The sequence below is a fragment of the Limulus polyphemus genome, unplaced genomic scaffold, assembly GCF_000517525.1.
Source record: "Limulus polyphemus unplaced genomic scaffold, Limulus_polyphemus-2.1.2 Scaffold6805, whole genome shotgun sequence".
NCBI classification, from domain to species: domain Eukaryota; kingdom Metazoa; phylum Arthropoda; class Merostomata; order Xiphosura; family Limulidae; genus Limulus; species Limulus polyphemus.
In genome coordinates this window covers 8,949-18,738 of record NW_013672415.1, presented here as the reverse complement: position 1 = coordinate 18,738, position 9,790 = coordinate 8,949, and the positions used below count along the sequence as shown (strand labels likewise).

At 33.6% G+C, this 9,790-nt stretch overlaps 1 protein-coding gene across 1 annotated transcript in view; it reads right to left on the bottom strand.

Annotated features, from left to right (window-relative positions):
- The window catches only part of LOC106474087, a 29,913-nt gene extending 20,685 nt beyond the window's left edge, over positions 1-9,228 (bottom strand). Inside the window, exon 1 of the mRNA XM_022402468.1 lies at positions 9,133-9,228. The gene's annotated coding sequence lies outside the window, so the exon portion shown is untranslated. The remainder of the gene's footprint in view (positions 1-9,132) is intronic.
- Positions 9,229-9,790: the final 562 nt, after the last annotated feature.

Sequence of the window (9,790 nt, the reverse complement as noted above, 5' to 3'; positions counted from 1 at the left end):
AAATGCCCCCCAGTGGCTCAGCGGTATGTCTGCGGACTTACAACGCTAGAAACCGGGTTTCGATACCCGTGGTGGGCAGAGCACAGATAGCCCTTGTGTAGCTTTGTGCATAATTAAAAACAAACTTCCCTAAATAATAATAAAATAAATTACAGTGAAAGCAATGAAGATTTTGTAGGTTTTGAACCAAACTAAATAACAGTAACCTTTTTTTGATTTACGGTATTTTTCTCATTTTTATGTTTTGTGCTCTTTTATGTTTAGAACAATACATACTAATTTTTAAAGTATCAAATTGAATTTTTGTTCAATAAAAATCTTTCAAATGCGACTGTAGCTTCCCCCCCTCAAAAAAAAACTTTGTATTCAAAATAAGGAGTGCGTCTTATATTCCGAAAAATACGGTAAACCAATAACAAAGCTGTATACGAGTTAATACCTCACAAACTTACAGAAAGGTGTTCGATTTGTGTAACTTCTACATCAAAAGCACAGTACGAAGGTTAGTTTCATAACTTACAGCCCCCAGTGGTTCAGCGGTAAGTCAGAGGGCTTATAACGTTAAAAATCGGGCCTCGATGGACGCGACTGGCACAACACATTAACTCATTGTGTAGTGTTGTGATTAACAACGAACAAACAAAACTTACAGGATACTGCTGCAGTTGCGTAGCTGGTGTATCAAAAGCGCAGTCTGTGAGTAGGAAGGTTAGTTTTGAAAACGTGTTGAAACTGTTCTAGTTGTGTAACTGGTGCATCAAAAGAACATTAGGAAGTTTAGTTTTCAAAAGTTATAGGAAACTGTTCTAGTTGTGTAACTGGTGCATCAAAAGAACATTAGGAAGGTTAGTTTTCAAAAGTTATAGGAAACTGTCTAGTTGTGTAACTGGTGCATCAAAAGAACATTAGGAAGGTTAGTTTTCAAAACTTGTAGGAAACTGTCTAGTTGTGTAACTGGTGCATCAAAAGAACATTAGGAAGGTTAGTTTCAAAACTTACAGGAAAGTGGCTGTTAAACTTTTGTCGTCTAAATTTCATGCATGTTTGACTTATTCGTGGAATTTTAGCAAACTCACAGGATTTAAAGTAAATATTCTTCCCTTTTTGCAGATTGTATACATTTCATTATTTTCAATGTTTTGTATATATATATATGTAAACATATAACTTCATCAATAAAGTAAATAACGGTATCAGGTAACAGCAACGGCATAGTTTACTACGTTATTACATTATCGCGATACAGTGGCAGAGGCGGTTTGCATAGTTCTAGCATTGACGTCGAACGTACGAGCACTGGAAACACAACTTCCCACTGTAGTGACACTGAGTATAGTGTCTGTAAGTACACAAGTATAGAATCTGACACTGAGTATAGTGTCTGTAAGTACACATGTATAGAATCTGACATTGAGTATAGTGTCTGTAAGTACACATGTATAGAATCTGACACTGAGTATAGTGTTTGTAAGTATACACGTATAGAATCTAACCATGAGCATAGTATCTGTAAGTACACACGTATAGAATCTGGCCATGAAGCACGTGTCTTTCATGATTGTCTTGTGACTGAAACTTGTATGCGACCCGCAATGTAATCTTATTTAATGCTGGCAACCTTACACGATTTCACAGTTTTCTTTAACAGCCTTGATATATATCAGATTTGTTTATTTGCATGAATAACTTTAAGGAATCAAATTATAGTTGTTGTTCTTGTAAGCATCTAGCACGGAAAATTTACAATTATGATAAGTTACAAAATACTCCTATATGCAATAGTTTGATCAGAGAAGTTTTCAATATACAAATAAAGTAGTACTCAGTATAATTAATTACATTAATATAATTTGGCTACCTTCTAACCATATTTTAAAAAATTGATGTCAAAACTAACTGACGTATTAAATACTAATCCCTTCTTGGTAAATCAGACTTATAAACCACAAATACAAAGTATAATAATGGTTGGACAAAAAATCTGATACTCCAATCTGCTGGTTACAAATACTTTTAACGCTAAGTTGTATATCCAAAGAAAAATATTACACATTAATTCTCTTTGCGGTTAAAAAAATATAAACTCTGAGTGAAAAGCTTAATGTGTAATGGGATGGGATGAGTGGAGGAAGAACTCTCAAGTCTCACTCTGTTCATTCAAAAGGTTTTAGAGAGCTAAAGTCTAAGTGCTAAGTTATTACCTTTTGAAAATCATCTTCATTTTTAATCCTCTCTTTCGAAAGGTTTTTAAAATATTAACCCTGACTGCTAGACCTATGTTCGCAATAACATGTACGAAATTCCGGCTGTCTTTTCAAGATTATTTATGGATATAAACTCTGAATAAAACAGAGAAATAATAAATATATAAAATAACAGCATGGATATGAGTTAATGAGACTCCAGTGTTACAACGGTATATCTGCGGACTTACAACGCTAGAAACCGGGTTTCGATACTCGTCGTGGGCAGAGCACAGATAGCCCATTATGTAGCTTTGTGCTTAACTTCAATGAAATCAGTTACTGTTCGTTTATTTCAAAACTCAAGTGAAAGGCGAGGCAGTGAACTGACTTTGTTAAAACCTGTGATGTGGAACAGACATATTAACTTAGAGTTATTATATTTGTACCAACAAGAAAATTTTTCGTGGGTGTATATTTTTCTGTTATATCACGTGTTAAACACATTTTCGTCATTTATTTAATGTTATTTAACCTTGGGATATAACTCGTCACATGATTTAATTTTAATTTAACCGAGTATAACCACATTTTCTTCTCATCTATCGAAAAGAAGAGTCAGAAGAAGATGAAACGAGTTTTCAAGTTTTCTTAAATGTGAGATTTTCTACAGTTGCTTGTAATAAAAAGTGGATTCAATTGTTTGTTTTTGAATTTCGAGCAAAGCTACACGAATGCTATCTGCACTAGCTATCATCACCCACGGAAAACTCTTGGGCTACTCTTTTAACAACGAATAGTGGGATTGACTGAGACGTTATAAGGCCCCCACAGCTGAAAGGGCAAGCATGTTTGGTGGGACGGGGGATTCGAACCCGCGACCCTCAGATTGCGATTCAAGCGCCATAACCACCTGGCCATGAAAAGTGTACGCATCTTCACATTTTGATTAACAAAGTGAAAAAAAATCTAATCTCACAGGATGTTTAAAATGAGGCTAAAATTTTGTTTTGTATACAAACAAAAATCACCAGATCGTCTTTAAAGCATACAAAAGAAGTTATACTGTAATAACATTCAAGCACTGCAGAACTACAGGTTGAAAGTAATTTAAAAACTTTACGATTTTCTACAAAACACACAGTTGGGCAAACTAACATCCTAAGACGTTGATTTTAACCATATGAACACAGTTTTGGCTTACAGAAAATTAACATTTACCAATATTTGTTATCACAGAGTTAATAGAGTACAATCTTGACATCTCCCGCGGCAAGATTCATGTGTTGAGCTTTATCTGCATTTTCCCCCTTACTTTTAAGTAGTCTGTAAAATTTATGAGGTATTATATTTGCGCTGACAGTTTAATTAAAGATTCATGGACCCTGTAAATACATTTGTTATACTTATTGAAAATTAGGGTTGTGCTCAGCAGGCCGAATAAAAATGAAACAGATGAATAAACACGATCTTAAAAATCACCAGCTATGCTAAACTATCACCATACACTGTTACTTTGAGATTTCAATCCTGCAAAAAAAAGAGGAAAAATTGATTTACAAGAATGCCCAAGTGTGGAGCTTTGAGTCTTGTCTTGAGTTATTACGAGATGAACATCGATGATTACTTAAACATTAAATTACAACTATGATAACATTAAGTGAACAACACAGCGCACACTAAGTTGTAAAAAAAGTATTATATATATATAAGATTAATATTTAGTTTGTGTGTTTGTTGAACTTTCACGCAAAGCTGTTCGAGGTTATCTACAACAGTCATCCCTAAGCCTAACCAAGCCCCTCCAGTGGCACAGCGGTATGTCTGCGGACTTACAACGCTAGGAACCGAGTTTCGATACCCGTAGTGGGCAGAGCACAGATAGCCCATTGTGTAGCTTTGTGCTTAATTACAAACAAACACACAATAAAAGCCCAATCAAATATTTAGTATGTGCAAGTGTTGAATTTTTTGAGAAAAATTACCTGTAAAATCTGGGGTTTTCAAGGTTATCAACATCAAATTTTGTCCTTTTCTCTCATTTTGTTTCCTTGAAAGGCATATTTTAAAAATTGCACTGTTTCAAGTACAACCTTAGATCTCGATAGGTCACACTTAGTTTGAAAAGAATACAAAGGTAAATGATACAACTCATCATTATTGTTTTCAGTCCAGAGAGCTTGAGAAAAGCCGTGCCAGAGTTCGGCAGTGGTACCATTCGTCCTCATGTCGTCTTAGGCACCAAAGCTATGATAGAACTGCTTTGTCCAACACAGAACTTTCGAGTTAGATGCTTAGAACTGAAAGCTTTGTTTTCACAGGTTAGATCGTAGTTAGAACCTAGATCTAGAGAATCTATGTAGTCCACGTCTTTTTATCTAGCTGATACAGCTGCAGGCTGATCATGTAGCGTGTGCGCATAAGCAATTATGTACCCGCACGTGATATGAGGGCAGGTTGTTACTTGGCAATGCACAGAGTGTGCTCGTAATCGTAGAATATAGCTACTAGTATCTTGTTAGCTTGTTAATAGTGTTGCAAAATGGTTATTGTTATTACCAAGGTTATAACTAAAACCAAGAAAAATGTTTTTAGCCAAGGTAGCGTAATTCAATCTCGTGCATTTAGATATATGCATTTCCAATAACGTTAGTCAGTCAGTCAGATAGTCAGACTAACAAATTTTTAGTTTTGTGAAATTTTTATTTTTACTGACTTTCTCAAATGCTTTGGTGGCTTGTTACTCTGCAATTGGTTTGTGTATTACTCATCATTGTGTGTAAAGTGCTTATAAAGTTTTATTTCTATACTGTTTGCAGTGTGTTTGAGATTTTAATTTACATTGCACATCTAGCCCATTCCTACTATAAGCACTACCGTACTTACGATACAGTTTCTTTTCGCCATATTTCTCTTTTCCATCTAATTTTACTTCCCAAATTTTGCCCTTTTCCATAACACAAAATTCTTCCCGAATTTCAAAAACCTCAAAATTATTCCCGTACCCTTTGGACACTTATTCGGAAGAATAGTTAACCTGTAAAAAATGTTATCTTAAAAATTACAATTTAAAATATTACAACTAAAACTAGCATTCTAGATTTTGATGAGTAATATATGAAACTATATCGTAAGTTTTGAATAGATCCTCGTGAGATAACATTGTAACTACAAAACTTCTTAAATGGGACTGAGTTTACTATCGACCTTCTACGACTTTTCTACGATGTAAAATCTTCAAGTATTAACCTTCAAGGTCAGTAGTGGTTTTCACTACACATACATGCTGGTGAATTTTATCAGTTTTGTTCACACAATAGTTAAAGGAGACAAACATGTTCTTTATAGTCCTGGATCAGGTATAACTCAAAAGTAGAGGTAATGGGAAGGGGAGGCATTTGCCTTGTAGATTATGTTTACATGACTTGTTATCTACGTCGAGTGACATTCCAGTAGCGGTGGGCAATTTCCTACAAATATTTTCAGCTAACAATAAAAGAGAGTCCGATAAAAAGTACGTTGGCCATAGTCGAAAAGACACATACACATAGATACGATATATTTTATGTGCATTTTCGTATACGCACGTACAAACATTTAATAGCCTCCTAACAATGCAGTCAGCCAACCAATGTTCTCTAGACGACAAACGTATACGTACTGCTAACTGTTTGCTGTAGGACTTGTAGTTAGATAATGTTAAGAAACAAAAATTATATTTTTTGCAGGTTTCTGAAGAATACAGCGAAATTCTTAATTGGCCCTTAACGTTTAAGAAGAAAAAAACTTATTATTTGCATATTCAATAAACCTTAAATTAATATCATCGTAAAATAAATACTTGAAGTCCCCACACTTCAAATAAAGTATTGTAAATATTCACGAAATCTACATTGACATAATGAACTGGGAGAGAAAATATCTTTTCACCAATGATTTCCCCGAAAAGAGGCCGAAGGCGCCTGGAAGGGGTCACCACTCGCACCACTATACCATAGTGTGCTGTCTGTCAGTAAGTCAGTAGACACTAGAATGACCTTACATAACGCTTAACGTTGCAATTTGTACTGTAGTGACGTCAGTAAAACGTGCGCATCCATAAATCACGAGAAGAACTATGCACTCTGTAGGCTACAACACAGCATAACATATGAACTTCAAATGCAAGAAATAAAAATATTTGTTGCTCTTAGTTTTGATTTTATTTACTCTTGACACAGAACACTTTCGGGGACCCTACGGAAGTACATCTTGTACACACACACACACACACACATATATATATAGATAGATACTTTAGAGCTTATACTCAATATAGTTTTAGGATGGATATAGGCTAATGGTGTGCAGGGAATATGAAAAACAGGATTCACGGTTTGCGTCTTGTATCCCCAAAAGCATTACGTACTTTAAGGCCGCGAATGCGCTATAACAGCGACGATTAAATCCAACTATTCGACCTAACAAAAGTAGCCCATAAGTTGGTGGTGGGTGTTGTTGAGTAACTGCTTTCTGTCTAGCCTATCACTTAAAAATTAGGAATGGCTTTGTATAATTAGGCTTTTGTGTAGTTTTGCGCGAAAATTCTAACAAAAAACTATCCTGTATAAGAATTAATATGAATTATTTTTAAGATTTTATTGTTTTAGGTCATGAAACAACACTACTATTAATTAACTAAATGAAGCAAACTAAAAAGGAGGTACGACCTTCACCCAGGACCTTTAAAAATATTAAGGTTTTACCTACGATCTTATTGACTCTTCTAGTAAGAGTTTGTAAACGGATTTGACTTCCATGTTATAGGAATCTCAAAAGCTTGTATCCGGATGTTATTTCCGAGCTACTGGTACACCGAAGGAGTATAAATAGGACCTTTGTTAAGCTTTTACTTTCGAACTGTAGGCAACTTGAGATCTTGAGAGTCTGTATTCGAATTGATATTGAGTTATAGGCATCTCAAGAGAAAGTTTGTATTCGATTGTATTCCGAGCAGTAGACATCCCGAAAGACGGTATATATTTTGATTTTTCCTTCCAAGCTTCAGAAATAAGCCATACCTACTAAGAATAATAATGAGAATAAGAGAACAACAACAAAACTGTATCACCAGGTGCTACTCAAAAACACCTTGCTATACAATATAAAATACTGTACCTATCTTTGTCATAGAAGTTCGAAAGTCGAACTCGTAAAATGAGGAAAGGCTGCTACTACTCAGTATAGAAGCTCCCCTGGGATCAGCGGCAAGTTTGAGAGCTTATGACAGCGGTGGGCAGAGCAAATATAGCCCATTGTATAGCTTATTGCTTAACAATAAACATAAAAATCAGTATAGGAAAAGTGGTAACATTAACTGGGAAGAGGGCTGTGCAAAATACATGAAACTAACCTTGAGCAGTGATTTTAAAACCAGGTAACGTCTATTCGAATGACATAAACAATTAAATTATCGTGAATAATGTGTTTAGGTAGTAATTTTGACACTTGCGAGTAGTAAGAACAATAACTAACTCATTTAATAAATCTCTCTTTCTTTAGGAGAATAACAAGTGACATTTTGAAAAAAAAATAATGAAATACTGTCGTGTAATACATCAATACAAAAAACATCAAATAACATAGGTTTATCGGGCTATAAAAATAGTTTAATCAGATTTTTTTCGTTTCTAAAAATAGAAACTATAAAACGTTACTAAGAACGATATTAATGATTTTCAAGCAATTATGAGACAGTCTGTTTATTCTTAGCACAAAGCTATGCAATGGACTATTTTCGTTCTATCCACTACGGCGAATCGAACCCCAAATTTTAGCGTTGTAAGTTCGTGAACTTAACGTTGACGCACTTGGAAACATGAAAGAGTGAAATTTCAATTTTGTAATTTATATAGATATCTAATATCACATCTAATTCCTTTTCAAAATGTTGATTTATATACATGAGATATAATGATATAGTTGCTAAACTGATATAAAAACTAAATTCAATGGCAAAAAAAAATTAACAACCAAAATCCAAAAAATATGAGGCTCAACGGAACACTAAAAATGAAATCGAATATATATATAGGAAAATCATTTATTTAAACTTTAGGCTTAATAATCTAAGCGATAACGGAGATTTTTTTTTGAGTGACAATGAACGTTTTCTCTTACTGGGTTTTCTTTTTCATTGCATTACTGCTTTTAAAATTTTACTCTATCTAAATGCTTTGATGATTAGCGTACTGCAAGTATTTCGTATTAGGTATAAGTATTATAAAATAATTTTATCTTAACTAGTAACAAATTAGATGGTAAGTGAAATACTATAAACTAATTATCCAGCAGGTTGACATTTTTCAAGTTTACTAGTATTAAATGAACATTGATTTTATTCTGGTACAACTAAGTACTGAGTACTATTCTTACTAGTACTACTACTAAGTATAACTATAAGAAACTTTAAGTTTAAAAATCAAAGTTTAAGTAGCCTATGGTATTTTACTTTTACTAGTAACGCTAAAAACCGGGTTTTGATACCCTTGGTGGGCACAACAGAAATAGCCCATTGTGTTGCTTTGTGCTTAACAAGAAACAAACTATCCTAATATTAATAAATACTAAGACCAGCCATCCACCACTTTTTATTACTATAAATTATTTTTTCTTATAATATCAACCAGTGTTTATATAAAAACATTTACTAGTTATGCTAATCAGTACTACAACTTACATAATACAAGTACCAGTAATGTAGTAGTTGTACTACTAGTACTACTGAGTACTAGAACTTGTAAGTTGCAACAGTTACAGAGTTAGTTAAAAACGGTATACCCTAACTTGTTGCTTCAAAGTTGAATCTCTATCATCATGTCAAAACTGAAAAGTTTGACGTTATAATTAAGTGAAGAAAGGCACTAATCAAAAGATTCACGAAGTTTTACATATGAAAGATAAAACTTACACTTCTGTTTGCAGTTACACAATTTGAATGAACTTCTCTCGGAGGACACTAATTAGTATGAGAACAACTATCGAACGTTAGTAACAGTTCTCCCACTTCAAAAGTATACAAAGCTGCCTCGTTGGACGAATTGAGATGACAACGTACTTCAGGGATCATACCGCCATCTGTGAACGAATCTGAAAACTCCTGATAAACTTACTTCATTTATAATATTGCTATTTTAATGACGATAAGCTGTTTATTACTTCTCGGGTTTACTCATGTAGAAAAATATGAATATATATATAATTAAATGTGTTCCCACAGAGTTTCAAAACATTATTTGCGAATTTATTATTCATTTAAAAACTATCTCTGCATTTCACAATTTGTATATAATATCTGTATCGTCATCTGTCGGAATAAATAGTAATTAATATTATTTTTGTATCGCATTAATTGACTGATGAAAATAGAATTATTAATACATTCGTAAAAGTTGAAGGAAAATATAGATGAAAATGTGGATGAGCTTATAATTTTTAGAAGACAGCTAAGTTAATGAAAGATATTTTCACCAGAAAAGGTTGATTTTCTAGAAAAAGAATGGATATTTAGGCTAATAGTTCTAGAAAATATAAAAAAAGTTTCCTATTTGAATAATCTTTCGAATAGA